Source organism: Ursus americanus, chromosome 4, assembly GCF_024610735.1.
Source record: "Ursus americanus isolate L20-20 chromosome 4, mUrsAme1.1.p, whole genome shotgun sequence".
Classification (NCBI taxonomy): Eukaryota; Metazoa; Chordata; class Mammalia; order Carnivora; family Ursidae; genus Ursus; species Ursus americanus.
The window spans coordinates 16912808-16927631 of NC_142130.1; the positions used below are offsets into that span (position 1 = coordinate 16912808).

Genomic DNA, 14824 nt, shown 5'->3' on the forward strand with positions numbered 1-14824 from the left:
GGGTGTATGTGTCATTCTCCCCTGCACCCCCTTCTGTCCCTCACAGGATGATGCACGGTGCCCAGGAAAAACGGGTACTGACTGGACAGTGTTACTACTGCCTTTTAAGTCAGTGCTCCCCAAAATTCACTCATCATAAAACCTTTTTACTATGCAAAAGCCATTACCATCACATAGAACAAGTATCATTTAAAATGTATTTTGGAAAACACTCAGTCCATAGGTTAAAATTGAAGAGCCTTACATGGCCCAGAGACCACTCTGCTTGGTCCCACACCACTCCGGGTCTATGCTTTCCTGTTTTTTGTTCTTGCTGTTCCCTCCCTCCTTTGTCTGACCAGCTTGTGTTCATCCCCCAAGACTTCACCCTCCCATGGCCCTCACAAATCAGATCGACATCATCTGCCCTCTCTTCTTGAATAGCCCTTTAGACTGTCAGCTCCTCAAAGACAAGAACTTGATCTTACTCATCCTTGTCCTCAGCCCCGAGCACAAGGCCTGCCGTGTAATCCACAACTTATAAATGGTTAGCGAATAAACAACTAATTTTCTTTCACAATTAAAATTTCACCCCAGGGGTGGCATTACATCAAATTACCAACTGAATTACGGTTGTGGATCTCAAATCTGTGATAACACAGTAGACCAAAGGATGCAATGAATCAAAAGAAAACAGAATGAGCCTGAGCTAACCTTCCTGTTGACGTCACTGAATCTCCCTGTGGGCGGGATGAGGTAGGCATCCTCCCCGGCACAGATACTGTTATGATGAGTGAGGCTGGTCTCACAAGAGCTGGAGACTGTAACTCAGGTTAGGTGAAAATAGTCATTCAAGAGCTAAGGACGCCAGAACCATGACTCTGGAGTTATCCCAAGAGAGCCTCTTCTATCCCAGGCTCGTGAATAGGAGCATGTGAACGGGATGTGAATGGGAGGATGGCTCAGATAAACTTAACTTGACACAATAAGGATGACATGAGCTCTTTCGCAACTGCTGGCCCAAGTGTCAGAGACTTTTTTCTTTAGAGACATGGTTTTGGGATAAATGGCTGTTAAATCTGCTAATTTAGTGATTGTGTCACTAACCCTGACTTCTCTCCTGCATATCAGATTCACGCACCCAGTTTCCCAATGCACCCACCAACTCGTCTATTCCATACAGATAACTGTGGGATTGAATCCTAAGTCCGTGTCAGGCACCAGGGATCCAAAGACAAACCCCGTAGGGTTCCTGCTGACAGAAAGCTCGCAGCCTAATTGGGGAGAAAGACAGGTACGCCAACAAGTCCACAATGCCGTGTGAAGGTGTACAATTAAAGATTGGAAAGAGGGGCTACCAGACCACGGAAGAGGAACGACTAGTGCTTGGAGGTCAGGGCAAGGGAAGGGTTTCGAGAGGCCAATTCTGAACAGAATCTAGGAGTCTGCTTTGCAGACCAGGTGGGCAGCTTTGGCAGAGGGAGCTGGACAGCTCCACGGGGACAGCCCTCCCATTCAGCCGGCACAAAATGCATCGCACCTTCATCCCCGGCACAGACCAGGCGTCACGTGGTCTCAACAATCAAGAATCACTCAGTAACACTCCATGAATAGTTGATGGAGCACCTACGTGTAGCAGGTAGTGTTCCAGACCTTCCAACACAACAGTGAGTGTAAGAGGGGAGGCCCCTGTATTCCAGGAGCTTTCATTCTAGTGAGGAAACAGATAAGAAACAAGGACCCAGATGAAAGAATTCCAAATATATTAGTGTGATGAGGAAAGAAATGGGGATGATGATGTAGAAAGAGATGGGAAGAGGGCAGGGCACACTGAATGGGAACATGGCATTTAATGTGGGACGTGAGGCAAAGAGAAGCCAAGCAGGCCAGGGAGCAGAGCAGGGCAGCAGAGGCCAGCCAGTGCAAAGGCTCAGAGTGGGGAGGAAACTAGGTCAGCAACATGAACAAGAATAAACCTGATGACTGTGGCTGGGACACCCAAGTGGGGGAAGCAGGATCTCACAGCCTTGGAAGAAGCAAGCCTACTTGCTTCTGGCCATGCAAGTCGTCAAGCAAAGCAACACTCCAGGGCTTCCCAGCTGTGGCCAATATTCAGGAGTCAAGATGATAGCTCTTCACGGAGGGATTTTGTCCATGTGAGGTGTGGCCCTAATTAACACACCAGAAAGTCAGACAGAAGGGGATTGCAAAAGTTGAGTAGGACACCAGGGCCCAGCCATTAGACCAGTTCTCGGGGCAACACTAGAGCATGAGGACTAGGGAGGAGAAACTGAGGCAGCTTACTGTGTTCTGAAACGCAGGCCACCTAAGTCCCAGGACTCACCCCCAGGGTCATCAAGCCCTAGGTCCAAACTGGCAGCAAAGGACCCTGAGTCCCGAGGGCACTCTGAGAGAAGACAGAAAGGCTAGACCACTAGACCACCATAAAATCTAGATCTAGGCCGACCACCGGATCCCAGGGCTAGCAGAAGGAGCTGCACCAGGTAGGGGCGGGCATAGGAAAAAGGGCGATGGTTATTGCCTGGGTCTCATCAGTAGTGGCTCAAGAGCTGACATGAGAGGAGGGATGTACCTGAGAGGCTGGGGAACCTCCCCGCCTGTGAGCTCTGTCTGAATTCATGGCAGCGGCATCCACCCCATCAGTCACCCAAGCTGGAAGGCTGAGTCATCTCCTCTTCTTCACCACCACCTCCACCTCCACCTCCACCTCCACCACCATCAGTGAGTCACTACAGCCGGCTGCTAACTCCTCTGAACGATCTCTTGAATCTTCGCCCTGCTCCCAGTCACACTGGACCTGCTTTAGTTGAGTCTTCCTTCTCTCTCACGGGGCCGAGTGGAAGAGGCAGAAGCAGAGGCAGACAGCCTGGGTGCGAGCACGGGCTCCTCCGGTTACGGTGGCATAGTGCGGGGTTAGTTGCTCAACCTCTCTGTACCTGCCTTCCCTCACCTGTAGAATGAGAACAGATACAAGCTTCATGGGGCTGTTATAAGGATTGGGAGAAGAACTGTGTAAAATTAAAAAAAAAAACTCTATTAATACAGTATTTGTAATCAGGGTAAACTTACCCTTCCTTCGGTCTCAAGACAGTGTTGCAAAGAAGAGAAAACAAATCCAACCTCAAAAGTTTTAAACAATAAATGCAAGCTTCTAGGGCGCTGGCTGGCTCAGTCGGTAGAGCACGTGATTCCTGATCTCGGGGTCGTGAGTTTGAGCCCCACGTTGGGTGTAGACCTCCCTTTAAAAAGAAAAAAAAAGCGCAAGGTTTTACTGAAGTCTCTTAATATTTGTTGTTGTTTCAGCTAGCCAACTTCTATTCTCCCTTCTGCTGGTCCCCCAATTTTCTTGTGCCACCACCCCTCCTTCACTCTCAGTCTTATCCTATGTCCCTGTCTCCAGAGGTGACACAAGTGACTCAGGCTTGGCCAGTTGGAACACCATACTCTTGGGGCACCTGGGTGGCTCAGTCGGTTAAGTCCCTGCCTTTGGCTCAAGTCATGATCCCAGGGTCCTGGGATCGAGTCCTGCTTCAGGCTCCCGGCTCAGCGAGGAGTTTGCTTCTCTCTCTCTGCTTCTCTCTCTCTGCTCCTCTCTCCCTTGTGCACACTTTCTCTCTCTTTCTCTCTCTGACAAATGAATAAATAAAATCTTCAAAAAAAAAAAAAAAAAGAACATCACACTCTTTGGTCATGTATGCGACCAGGGGTGGGCTTGTGACTAAATTAGAGCCAATTAGAAAAAAGGAACTTTTTCTGGGATTAATGCCTGCCATTTCCACCATAGGAATGAGTACTTGGTCCAGACTGTCCAGCTCACATGTACCATCCCTCTGGCCACGGGACTAATTCAAAGATGAACACAAGGCTCAACTTGAGCAAATGAGTGTTTTCTCTGAGAATAATGTCAGGACAATGGAAGAGAAACATTCCATACTCATTCACAGTTGCTAGGCTGGAGAATATGGGCTCCGGGCTTTTGTCACCCATCTCACCTGCCTGTAAAACAGACAAGGCAAAACAATAGAGGAAAGTTGCCTGGATGATAGGGTTTGAATCCCCAGATCCAGCTGTGCCTGAAGCTATCCACTCCCCGGTATATGAGTCAATAAATTCACTTTTGCTGACTCTAGAGAGTTGAGTTTCTGCCAATTTCTAAGCCACTTAGAAAGCCATTTAAAGTAAGCATTCCTATTTTCTGCTTTCCTTTACGGAAGACCTGACCCATTCACAAACTTGTAAAGATGAGGAAGACAGCATGTCATTTTACTCACTTTAAATGCCTAATGACCTACAAAGGAGCAAATAGGCTAGAGAAACAAATCTGCTGTTTGTGCCAATTATTAGTCATAAATTGAAGCCCATAACTACCTACCAATATTGACAAAGTTAAATTATCAGACATCCGTGATTTTGGCAATAAGGAAACAGGGCTCCCTGGGGCGCCTGGATGGTGTAGTCATTAAGCGTCTGCCTTCGACTCAGGGTGTGATCCCAGCGTTCTGGGATCGAGCCCCACGTCAGGCTCCTCTGCTGGGAGCCTGCTTCTTCCTCTCCCACTCCCCCTGCTTGTGTTCCCTCTCTGGCTGGCTGTCTCTCTCTGTTAAATAAATAAAATCTTTTTAAAAAAAAAGGAAACAGGGCTCCCTGTAAAGACACATTACGCCATGATTATTTCCAGAGCACGTGATTAGGTGCCTGGCTTTGCAGCCATAGAGGCAAAAACAATCAGCAACTTCACGGATTACCCCAACTCATTCACCCAAGCTGAGAAATCTAGGCCCTATTTCTCCGCCAAGTTAAAAACAAAGTGGGGGGGAGCTGCAAAGAAACCCCGCAAGTCATAATCCCGGACTGGATCGCAAGCACCACATGCAAAGATCGATGGATCCCTTCCTAAACTGCATTTTGTAGCATGGCCTGTCGATTCTCACTAACACTTTATTAATAAACGAAATGAATTTCCATTGGCTCCTCGGGAAGAGAAGCTGGATTTCACCAACCTGGTATGTGCCCGGCTGTGCTTGCATTTCGGGTGAGCTGAGATGCCTCGGGTCAGGGGTCAGGGGTAGGACAGCAGCACAAATTGCCTGAGAAATTTGAAGGAAAACCGTATTCTCGTGTCCTGACACTTGGCACTGGGTCTCTTCCCATTTGCTTCATGAAACGTTTCTGTCCTCTAAGAAGCCGAGGATTTGTTGGGCCCCTGGCCTGGACATGCATTCGGTTAGGACAGGAAACACAGTCATGGGAGCTCGCCTTGTGCATTTTCGCCTGCGTGATCTCTCTACAGGCCTTCTGGGGCGCCTCGGCACAGAGCAGGAGGGGTAGGGTTTTTACAACAGGACCGGCGAGAGAAAGACTCGGTATTCAGTCTCTGAATTACATGGTTTGGGATCTCCGGCAGCACAATGGATTTGGACAAAAGGATTTGCTAAGTGCCTTTATGTTCCTTTGCAGCAAAAACGAAGCAGGTCAGGTGAACTCAGAAGCTTAATTTCTTCAAAACCATGTGGCTGCTGTTTCCCTAGAACACGAGACTGGCAGTGTGAGGTGAGAGGAGCAGAGGAAGGGGCAAACCCGCAGGCCGCCCAGGCCTGGGCCCTGGGGAGCGTCCGTAACTTCTTACCCGCCTGAACCCGAGCCGCTCACGGGTGAGGGCACAATCCGCGGGCTTTCCCATCCTGGTGCATTAGCATTCTGGGCCAAATTTCTCCTCCCTGAAGTATGAATCCGGGAAGTCAGAAGAATCCAAAACAGATCATCCACCCACAATCTCACTCCTCAGCTCCAAACTCCAAATTTGGAAAAGGGACGGAATTCGTTCCCACTTTGTTTACATCCTGTGGGTCTGTTTCAGGCTGATTTTGCTGCAGCTGTGACCCAAACTCTGTGCTATTATATTCTGAAGATACAAACTTGGTCCTTCTCCAGGGCCACATCTGTGACATTGAAAATGAGGCCAGAAGGTCACTGAGTTGTTTCTCAGCATCAGAAGTGGGTCAAGCATGGACCAAACTAGCCCTCCAGGGCCACTCACCCCAGCAGGAGAGACCCCAAGGGCATCAAGCAGCCTGAACACCCCCGGCTCCCTCCAGGCGTGGGCTCACCTCTCTATGCACAAAAAAATACCAGTAATACCAATCCTTTGGGATAGGGAGAAGGGGGAGCTCATAATAATAGGATAGTAGGATCAGGAAAATGGGTCACATCACCTTAAAATAAATGGGAGGGCCAGTGTCATTCACGCAAAAAAATATTTGTTGAGCAAATATTTGCCATGTACCAGATGCCCGGATAAAAGATGTACAAGGCCGATCTACTAACTCTCCGCTCCAACCCATGCCCAGGCAGAGCGGCCGCAGGACTGCCCAGGCTGTGCACTGCACACCGCCAGGAGGCGCCCTTCACACCAGCTACCATGTGAACGGTGCCCCTGGGAGTTTACAACACTACTAGAGGCATTCATATTCCTGCCGAGGACAAAGCTGTAAAGAAATAATCATGTGTGACAAGTGTAGAAATAAAAGTATGTGCGAGGGGTCATGGGAACCTGTTCAGGTAACGAAATGGTTCCATCCTGTCCGACACCCACCCCGTTCCCCGAGTTCAGGAGCCGCAGGCCCAGGGTTGGGATGCGCAAAGGCCTCCCTGCACGGTGCGTTCCTGTGCATCTAGGAAGAGTTTTTAGAAAGCGGTTCATAGGAGAGGAAAGGAAGACGCTTAGCTTCCAGATCTACTCCCAAAGCCCAGATCCTGGGCAGCAGCGAGGTGTGGGGCAGACTTTACGTGCTCCACAGCCCACAGACAGGTGACTCAAGAACCCGAAAGGCTGATTACTGCTTTTGCCCTTCCTTCCCAGGATTCTGCCACTGATTGGCTGGTGTTAAAGAGTAAAACCGACAAGTGGTTAAATGTTTTTTTTAATTTAATCCCCTTGGTGATTTCTCCCCATTTTCTAGAAGAGAAACCTAATGCCAAGTTCATCAGAGCCTTTTGAGCCTCTGTACTGCTGGGGGTGAGGGGGGGAAGCAGGCTGAGGACATCAAATAATGTCAGTTGCCTTAGTTGACTCAGGGAACACACAGAAGAATCCCACTTCAACCACGCATGGGGGCAACGTAACTGAAACAAGCACCCTCTGAGACAAGGAACTATTTAGAGTCACAAGTGAGAGTAGTTTCTCTCCTGATTTATAATTCTTTGCTTTATGCATCAAGGTAAATAGATTACACAGGTAAGAAAGAAATAAAGTAACCTTAACAGAAATCAGGCAAGAGATGAAAACCTGATCCAAAAAAAGACTAGCTTTATGTGTTTGTTAAATAATAATTGAACAGTAATCTTAAGTAAATATTACAAGATCAAAATAATAGTAACTACCAATTCTTGAGCCCTCACATTCACACTAGGAAATTGAGACTCAGAGAAGGGAGGTCACTTTCCAAGAACACACGGTAGTAAGTATTGTGACAAACATCCAAATCCAGGTTGCTCTGACCTGAGGGCTTATTTTCGTCATCACTCTGAATAATCAATATTGATAAAATAAAATTAAAACTTGTGATGAATAAATATTGATGAAATAAAACTAGAGCGTGCCATAAATCTATTATCCTTAACATTTCAGATTGCCCTGTTTCCTAAAGAAAGTGTGTAGACTCCTTGCCTTTTTTCTTTTTCATCATTCTGCTTGGGGAACCCTGTTGGCGATTAGGGTTGGGGGGAGGACGTGAGGAGCCCATACAAAGTGAAATGACCCCGGCACCTGCTACAGTGTTTTCTCTCACCTGCTTCCTAGGGGAGCCTCCACGGTCCACAGCGATACCCAGGAAAGGAGGGCGCATGTCTTCTTTCCCAAACAGTCTTATTATGCCCTTCCACATTCCTGCACCCTGAGGGCAGGAAGCTTCAAAAGCCTGGACTGTAACTAATTAGAAAGCCCATCAGGCAAGAGTAAGGGGGGAGAGACATGAGTGTGCACAGCTAGAAAGTGAGCCCCTTGATCATGTGAAGGATCAAACCTGAGGACAGCAGACTCCCGTTTCCAAAGTCACCTTGTGACTAAACGTCCTTGCACCCTGGCTTTTTTTTAAGAGATAGAGCTTGTGCTAAAACCCTCATGTCCTGGTTTCCCCTTTTGGTCCGCATGGGTATTAAAAACCACAATCAGGGGACACCTGGGTGGCTCAGTCGGTTGGGCGTCTGCCTTCGGCTGAGGTCATGATTCCAGGGTCCTGGGATCAAGTCCCGCATTGGGCTCACTGCTGAGCAAGGAGCCCTCTTCTCCCTCTGCCTGCCGCTTCCCCACCTTGTGCCCTGCCCCCAGACAAAAAAATAAATCATTAAATTTAAGAGAGATGAGAAGATTGCAGAAAATTTATTTCAGCAGGGTCACGGACATTCAGCCTGGCACCTGACAGATACTATTTCATTTAACCCTAATGGATGTGTAGGAGATAGATATGTTTATCCCTCACATGAGGACACTGAGGCCCAGTGAGGTCATGTAGCTGCCCAAAGTCACACAGCTAGCAAGTGGGGCCTATAACTCACTCTCTTATTGAAGTCTTTGAAATTCAAGCTCGAAGCCACTTAGAGCTGAACTTTTACAATAGCTACCTGGAACAATAGGCTCTATTTTTTAAATCATCTAACCCATTACTACCCAATTGAATACAATATGAGCCATATATGTAGTTCAGACTTAGAAAAGTCTGAAAAAGTGACTACTAGGAAGTAGTCACTTTTAAAAAGTAAAAAAATCATTTTAATAATATATTTTATTTAACCCAATATAGCCACGATATTATCATTTCAACATGTAACCAATACAAAAAAGAAAAACTATTAATGAGATAGTTTATAGTCTTCTGCATACTTTGAAATAGTGTATATCTTACATTTGTGATGCATTTCAATAAGGACACGAAATTTTCAACAGTTAACTTGAAATGTCCCACCAATGTTATAAAGTTGTATTTAAAAGAAAAAAACTGTTACACTGCTTTAGTTTTTTTAATTTAAATTCGAATTCATTAAAATTAAATTTAAGGGGGCGCCTGGGTGGCACAGCGGTTAAGCGTCTGCCTTCGGCTCAGGGCGTGATCCCGGCGTTATGGGATCGAGCCCCACATCAGACTCTTCCGCTACGAGCCTGCTTCTTCCTCTCCCACTCCCCCTGCTTGTGTTCCCTCTCTCGCTGGCTGTCTCTCGCTCTATCGAATAAATAAATAAAATCTTTAAAAAAATAAATAAATAAAAATAAAAATTAAATTAAATTTAAAGTTCAGTTGTTTCCAATCCCATCAACCACATTTCAAGTGTTCATAGCCACAGGTGGCTGGTGGCCACTCTGTTGGACAGTGTAGATCTCACCCAAACCCTCCTGACTTACAAGGAGACTGAAGCCCAAAGAGGTTAAGTGACTTGCTCAGGGTTGTTGCCAGCTGGTAGTGAGCCAGAGCTAATCCAAGCTTCCTAAGACCGACCTTTCTGCCACACATGGGTAGTGAGGCACGACTGAACATGGTCTGCTCTGGTTGATTTGCAGGCATTTTCTTGGGGTCATCCCTCAAATGAACCACATTCCCATCCCATCCCTCTCCCTGCTGGGTAAGTTCACCAAGGTGATTTCTGCTTCCTCACCATGATTCACTCTGTAAACCTCAGCCACTGAGGTCCCATGTAGCCGTGTTGGTAAAGAAAGCTAGAAGTATGCATAAAGACTTTTTTTTAATGTATGACTTAATGACTTCAAAGTTAGTCACTTCAACACTATTTTCAGGGCAATTTAATATTACATGTCAAGAATTTTTAACCATACTTCCATCTTTCATCAGGAAGAATATAGTAAAGAATATAGTAAATTTATTCACATTACTTTATGCATAAAAGAAGGTGATGTTAAGAAGTTGAGCAATTTACCTAAGATTATATAAGGATTCAGAAGCAGACTTCAGGTTGGAGCACTTTCTATTTCTTCTCTGGGCCTATCTCTCTAAGTCATAACATTTCTCTTAAACTACCTGTATTTTTCAAACAAGCAATGAGGTTTGAATTTAAGGCAGAAGAGATTGATATGTAGTAGCCCAATAATTGAGACTCTTATCACCCCAACAAAAATCAAGGTAAAACTAGTATATTTAATTCAAGACGCCATGCATATTAATAACAAGGTAATCCACAAATAATGCCGAGAACAACAGATACAGTGCCTTCTACAGAGACTAATTTTTCACGTTGTTTTGAGAGGAGTCCTTAGCGATATGATACTCATCAGGAGCAATCTGGATGTCTAGTCAGTCCCAAAATTGATTTATATCTCACCACATGTCTTAGATCTCATTCTCCTAGACAAAGGTAGAACTGTATTGTCCTTAGCTGATTGTAGCCATGGAATCCTAAGCCTTGAAATCTCTATGTAATGACCCTGAGAGAATCATCATTCCCCAGGAAGCAGCTATGCTGAGTGAGAGCTGGAGTTGTCCTGCAGAATCAAGGAACTCATACAGTGAACCTCGGAGAAAATAAGGGAATGAGTAATCGGGAAATGAGGTGCCTCGTAAAAATGCCTTGGAAAAAATAAGACCAAAAAATAAATGGGATTGTTTTCTCTTCCACGTTTTGGTTTTAAGATCAAGCTGTTCCTCTGCTGATATGTGACAATTAAAAATCTGCCTATTAGAAGCTTCCACATAGTGTCCTCATTTGGCTCTCCTTCTGCCACAGGTTGGGCCTTCAGATATCCGAGGATAGAGATCTTGTCTTCTCCCGAAGACTTCTATAAGTTAGTCACCCTCTGTTCCCCAACTCCTCTCTATAGGATTGACTCATGCATTCAACCAACATGATTGAGGCCTATTATACACTTGGCCATGAACACTAAGAACACAGAGATGAAGATGATGTGCCCCACCTATTCCCTCCCCGCCTCAGGGCTTTCTTCCAACAGGCAAAAAATGCTGCAAAGAATGTGTTGATTTGCAATAAATTAAATGCCAATTCCAGGTAAACTGTGTTGGAACAATGTTCACCCTTTGCACACTTTTTTGAGAACCTCCTATGTACAAAGCCTGGAGTAGGCATTTCTGAGTCAGCGGATCCTTAGAAATAGAAGACGGGAAAGCAGTTTCTGCCCTCAAGAGCTAAAACCTTATCTTTAAGAACTATAACCTTATCTTACTGCTTGTGTTTTATGACGATAAAACTATTATCATATTCATTAGTTATTTATATACACTATTCTTAAAGGAACAGAAATTGTGTATCTCTTTCCCTGGAAAGTCATAAACATAGCCAAATCAAAGCATTGAGTTTGTGTGCCTGCATATGTTCACATAATGACAAGCATCTTCTTCGTTTCCTTCTGTTACCAGGCTATTAGCTTGCAATACACCTCTAGTGCCAGAAAATCATTTGGTCATTCATTTATTCAATGAATACTTGAGTGCCTGCCATGTACAGGCATTGCTCTAGGCTCTGGAAAAATGGTGGTGAATATAAGAGCTCCAAATCCCTGCTCTTGTGGAGCTTATCAAAAGCTATAATTCCATTTTTGTCTGATAAATAAGGATTTGCAAAATTCCAACCAGCTCAAGCATTATTAACAAACAAACAAACAACTCTTCATAAGAATAATCCTCAGCAGGGGGCGGGGGGGGGCGCCTGGGTGGCTCAGTCTGCCTTCCACTCAGGTCCTGATCCCAGGGTCCTGGGCTCGAGCCCCACATTGGGCTCCCTGCTCATTGGGGAGCCTGCTTCTCCCTCTGTCACTCCCCCTGCTTGTGTTCCCTCTCTTGCTGTCTCTCTCGCTGTCAAATAAATAAATAAAATCTTAAACAAACAAACAAAAAAAGATTAATCCTCTGGATAGAAAAAAATGTTCACATGTAGAAACTACCAGTCATTATATTGCAGCGTCAACCCCTCTACGATGTTAAAACAACATTGAAAGACATGCAGAGGGGCACCTGGGTGGCTCAGTCAGCTAAGTGACTGCCTTTGGCTCGGGTCATGATCCCAGGGTCCTGGGATCGAGCCCCACATCAGGCTCCCTGCTCAGCGGGAAGCCTGCTTCTCCCTCTCCCTCTGCTGCTCCCCCTTCTTGTGCTCTCTTATTCTCTCTCTCTCAAATAAATAAATAAAATCTTTAAAAAAAAAAAAGATATGCAGAAATGCTTGAGCAGCTTATTGGTTAGAAACTGCAATTAACCCTCTCTATCCTTCACTTTTTCTTTATGGAAGGAGAGGAAAGACACATTCCTCCAGGAAATCATTTCAGAGAATCCCCTTCTCATTTGGCTCATTTCCAAGTCAACATGAGTTTCCAGATGAACTAATTAGTCTGATGGGAATTTTAATGTTTTCAAAACACTAATTAAAGGGGACTCACCAGTTCAGGGGATTGAGCGGACCATACTCCGCTCTCAGCTTCTAGGTAATAATTAACTGGAGGCCTTCCCGAAGCAATGGACATCCTTTGATGTCCTCCATTAAACAATCTCCTGATAGCAATGAGTAGGAAAGTTTCCTTCCTGTGCTCTCCCTTGATGACACTTACTCAAATCTTACCAAGAGTCACTTGCCCAGGCTCAAGGGCAGAAAAACTCATGTACCGCCTGGAAGTAACATCTAAAAAGGACAACTGACTGATTACAGCCTCTTCCCCAATAATGTAAACTGCTTTTGACAATTTTCAAAAACGTTGGCTATGACCACAAAACTCCACTCTGCAAACATCCACCTATATTACTCATGAAAGAAAGGACAGCCCAATCTGCTGAGAAAAAGTATGTAATCCGATAAATAAAATGAGTAAGACTTAAACAGATGCTTCACAAAACAGGAAATCCAAATTGCCAATGAAAAGGTAAATTTCATTAGTCATCATGGAAATGCAAATTACCACAATGATATATACTATACTGGCACTGGAATTGCTACAAAAAGAAGGAAAGGAAAAGAAAGGGAAAAAGGAAAAGAAATACCAAACGTTGATAAAGATGAAGAGCCACTGGAATTCTATTCATACGTTGCTAGTGAGGTTATAGATTGGTACAATCACCGTGGAAAACAACTCGGTAGTATCTAGTAAAGTTGAAGATCTACCTACCCAGTAAAGTTGAAGATTGCTACTCTATAGCAATTATGTTCCTGGGTATAGAAAATGTATGTACATATGAACCAGACTACATATGAAATGTACATATACATGAAAAGGTACATAGGAAGCAATGTATTTTCAGTAGAATGGATTATATATGTGTGTGTGTGTGTGTGTGTGTATAGTATATTCATGCGGGAATATCACTCAGCAACAAAATTAATGAATTTCAACTCCATGCAATAATATGGGTGACTTACAACATAATGTTGAGAAAAAAGCAAGATACAAAAGAATATATACAGGCAAAAACCGGACAATATTGTTTAAGGATATTGCCCACATATGCAGTATAACTATAAAGAAAAGCTAGAAATGGCTGACATAAAAGAAGGATAACAGTTACCCCTGCGGAGAGAATAGGGGTTCAGATCAGAAATGGATACACGGACTGGGATGAAACACTCACAACGTTCGGTTTCTTAACCCAAGTACCAGTTACATGGGGTTTGCTTTATAAATACTTGTTAAGCTGTGCAAATAAATTGCTGCATGTTTCTGAGCAAATGTGCAATATTTTACCATAAAAGTGTTTTAAAAGGGGAGGGCAGGCACCAAGCTAAATTGCACCATCAGTCATCTCCCTTACCTTTCACCTGGACGGTCTATTTATTTTGCTGTTTCTTATTTGGAATACCATTTCTCACCTGGGAAGTGCTTTCTTTGAGAAGAAATAAGAACTTTAGAGATGATTTTTATCTAATAGATTATCTATACATAATAGAAAAACAGAAGAAAAGAGAGGATAGCAGAATTAAAAAAAGAAGAAGAGGGGCGCCCGGGTGGCACAGTGGTTAAGCGTCTGCCTTCGGCTCAGGGCGTGATCCCGGCATTATGGGATCGAGCCCCACATCAGGCTCCTCCGCTGTGAGCCTGCTTCTTCCTCTCCCACTCCCCTTGCTTGTGTTCCCTCTCTCGCTGGCTGTCTCTATCTCTGTCAAATAAATAAATAAAATCTTAAAAAAAAAAAAAAAGAAGAAGAAGAAGAATTGATTCCATGACTGTGATGCCTAAATATTTTAGTGCTAATTTCACTGAAAAGTCTGTGATATAAATCCCTGAGTTCTCTAAATCTCCATCACTCCGCAGGAATGGAAAACAGCGGGGAAAGAACACTTGCAAATGAAACATTCAGAGCGTATACAACTTCATTCAAAAAAAAAACAAAAACAAAACACCACTTCAATCAAATCTTCTATGAAAACAAACAAGCAGGGACTCCTGGATGGCTCAATTGGAAAATCATGAAACTTGATCTCACAGGGTCTGAGTTCAAGCTCCACACTTGGTGTAGAGATTACTTTAAGAAAAAAAAAACAAAAAAACAAAAAAAGAGGAGACCGACTTCAGAAAAAAGAAAACCACGCAGGGGAAAAAAATTATAAAACAAAAACTCACTACTGAAAGTTTTACTGCTTGATTATATCAGGGACTCCAGTAAAGATTACTCCACTCACTCACTCACTCATTCAACAAACTTTACTGAGTCTCAACTCTGTTAGGCATTGTGGGAATAAAACCTGGTTGCTGTCCTAAAAGGGCTTATAACTGAGTAAAAAAGAACATGTGTATGCACTTCTCTAGTTAACTCCCAATTATTGAGACTTAACCAAGTGCCAAACACTATATGCTAAATCATTATTATCTCACTTAATCCTCATA

General features: G+C 44.3%; 1 protein-coding gene across 1 annotated transcript in view; it reads right to left on the reverse strand.

The window, feature by feature from the left end:
• KCNMB3 (potassium calcium-activated channel subfamily M regulatory beta subunit 3) overlaps nt 1-7304 on the reverse strand; it is a 43467-nt gene extending 36163 nt beyond the window's left edge. The window contains exons 1-3 of the transcript XR_015724130.1: nt 5001-7304; nt 3070-3239; nt 2573-2950 (exon numbers count right to left, since the gene is read on the reverse strand). The gene's annotated coding sequence lies outside the window, so the exon portion shown is untranslated. The remainder of the gene's footprint in view (nt 1-2572; nt 2951-3069; nt 3240-5000) is intronic.
• Nucleotides 7305-14824: the final 7520 nt, after the last annotated feature.